Source organism: Lepisosteus platostomus, chromosome 5 (assembly GCF_059453375.1).
Source record: "Lepisosteus platostomus isolate fLepPlt1 chromosome 5, fLepPlt1.hap1, whole genome shotgun sequence".
NCBI classification, from domain to species: domain Eukaryota; kingdom Metazoa; phylum Chordata; class Actinopteri; order Semionotiformes; family Lepisosteidae; genus Lepisosteus; species Lepisosteus platostomus.
In genome coordinates this window covers 59,799,426-59,802,156 of record NC_142615.1, presented here as the reverse complement: position 1 = coordinate 59,802,156, position 2,731 = coordinate 59,799,426, and the positions used below count along the sequence as shown (strand labels likewise).

Sequence of the window (2,731 nt, the reverse complement as noted above, 5' to 3'; positions counted from 1 at the left end):
ATGAATATAATTATATCGTTATTAATTTCTTGAGATACGCGATTCCATATTATATTCCCTTTTAATCAAATTCTAAAAGTATGCTTGTTGACTCCGGTATCGCGTTAGTTAAAGACTTCGATGCTTAAAATGTTTAGGGAGAAATGGAATACTGGTGTGTATGTTTTCTTTAAAGTACCGAGACCAGCCATATACTGTATGTTTAAGTTCCAAAATTAATATCGTTTATGGACTTCACACGTGTTGCAGTATGCTCCTATTCTTTTTATGCTCAGGCACTAAGATCTCCCTTTTGCTTTGTGTAAGGATGGTATCAAAAGCAATCTTAAGTGGTGAGAAAGCTGTGCTCAATGTATTTAAGGGACTTAAAAGTAAAAGGAGATGCTTCATATTGTTTGACTAATTTTAAAAACTAAGTTATAAATGCAGACGCTCCCTCGGTGCGCTGCTCTGGTGCGCCGGCTCTTACACAGTGCCTGTCTGCCGTAAGCGTTACAATATACATACCCAACACTGCTTGTACCCATCTGTCATGCAAATAAAACACCTTGAATTGAATTGAATTGAGGGAAGAGGGGGGGAATACTAAAGCCCAATGGGCTTTGACGTGCTAATGCGTTGGTTTAACAGTCCAGGTGTGGCAGGCTTCCAATGTCAACTCGACTTGATTGGAAGACAATGAACGTATTTTAGCCCTAAATGAATTAATAGCAAACATGGTTTACATAAAATACATTTTTCCAAGAAAGTTTATAATAATACGATCTATAGTTGAAATCTGAGCCTACTTTAAAAATAAAGGAAAAGCATTTTCAGAGAGCAATCACGCTGTGTTTATGTAGAAAAAGCGATTAGGTTTATGAGCAATCTAATTACCTATTCGCTTAAAACGCTATATAAAATAAAGTTTATTTAGAGATGAATGATCAGTGTCGCAGTTTAAATAATGGGAGTCAGGAAACTAACACACAGCGCTACCGGATTTAATAACACAATAAAAACGCTATAAAATAATGTGACTAGGCACAGAAAAAGTTTACAGCACAGTACAATAAATGCTGACCATGACTTTAGAAGCATAAATTACCTTACACTCAATTTAAACACAAGCTGTCTTTCTGTATGAACCTCTAAGTTGGTTCATACAGAAAATGTAGAAATGCATTAGCCTGATTATGATTAAAAAACACATAATTAAACACGCATTTGCGATTTAAATCAGAACACGATTTAAATCAATATAAATGTTTATATTGTAACGCATACTGTCCAGCCTCCATTTCTCTATAAAAATTTACTCTGTTGCACACACACACAATAGAAGCAGGAACCGCTGTCAGAAGGGAAGATATGTTCAAAATATCGCAAATATCGATCATGTTGCGATATTGTGAAATATAAAACTCAATTGATTGTCCATAATATCGCTTACCTATTTTTTCGAAGAAATGTTTGTTAAAAGAAAAGTCCAGCACCAGCCAGATTCAAACACACAACCTGCCAGTTGGTAGTCATGCACCTAGACCAGTAGGCTACAAGACAGCTCGCATGAACAGGCAGGCGAAACAGCCCTACACAGCCCTGTCGCAGTACACGGATATAATCATACCGTTATTAAATTCTTGAGATACGCAATTCCATATTATATTCCCTTTTAATCAAATTCTAAAAGTATGCTTGTTGACTCCGGTATCACGTTAGTTAAAGACTTCGAAGCTTACAATGTTTAGGGAAAAATGGAACACTGGTGAGAATACTGGTGGAATACTGGAATACCAAGACCAGCTATATACTGTATGTTTATGTTCCAAAATTAATATCGTTTATGGCCTTCACACGCGTTACAGTATACTCCTATTCTTTTTATGCTCAGCTACTAAGATTTCCCTTCAGTGGTAAAATTCAATATTTACAACGGGCACAGTAAAGACGTTTACAGTAAGTCTTTCTACGACAGACCAACGGACCACGAGTGCCCCTGTCGGTCAACCAATCACGCACCGCGGTATTTTGCATCATCGCGCGTCACGATGCACGACGCCGTAGCCAATTACCTCCGGTACGTGTCTGTACCGCGCACTTTGAATGGCTGCATCTGTACCTCTGTTGCGCGGCAGAACGGGGTACGTTTCTGTTACAGGGCCCTGTTTTTTTTTAATTCTTGAATCATATTGAAATGTTAAATAACTAAAAGAAAACTGCTGTTGACCAGGATGGCCAAGTGGTTAAGGTGTTGGACTTAAGATCCAATGGGCAAATGTCCATGTGGGTTCAAACCCTACTCCTGGTAGAGTCCTGTAAATTTCTCTATTTAAATGTCATTTTACTTACTTTCAGTTCTCTTCACTCCCTGGAATAACTGAACTCACAATCGCATACTGAAGGCTTCACATGCATTATCTGTGATACAGCTTCTAATGAAGACGGAATGAAACTGTATTAATAATAAATTATATTGTTTTAAATAAACGTGTATTGATAAACTTCATAATTAATAAAACTGGTGTGACAGGAAAGCAAATTAAATATTACAATGATATTCCAAGCCACTGATACGTAAATTCATTATGTTGTGACAATTTTATTCCCATATAAAGGGTAATATTCTAATGTGATCCAGTGTTCCGCTTAGTCTGCTTCTGAAATTTCAGTCTGTCCTCTATTTCAGTAACCTCTAGAGGGCGCAGGATTGGATTCCTTAAAGTTAAGAACAGGCTAATTAAGGAGCTGC

At 37.2% G+C, this 2,731-nt stretch overlaps 1 non-coding gene across 1 annotated transcript; it reads left to right on the top strand.

Annotated features, from left to right (window-relative positions):
- The first annotated feature begins 2,207 nt into the window (after window positions 1-2,207).
- On the top strand, window positions 2,208-2,290 carry trnal-uaa (transfer RNA leucine (anticodon UAA)). Its single transcript has one exon. It is a non-coding gene; the product is annotated as a tRNA-Leu (tRNA).
- The last annotated feature ends 441 nt before the right edge of the window (window positions 2,291-2,731 follow it).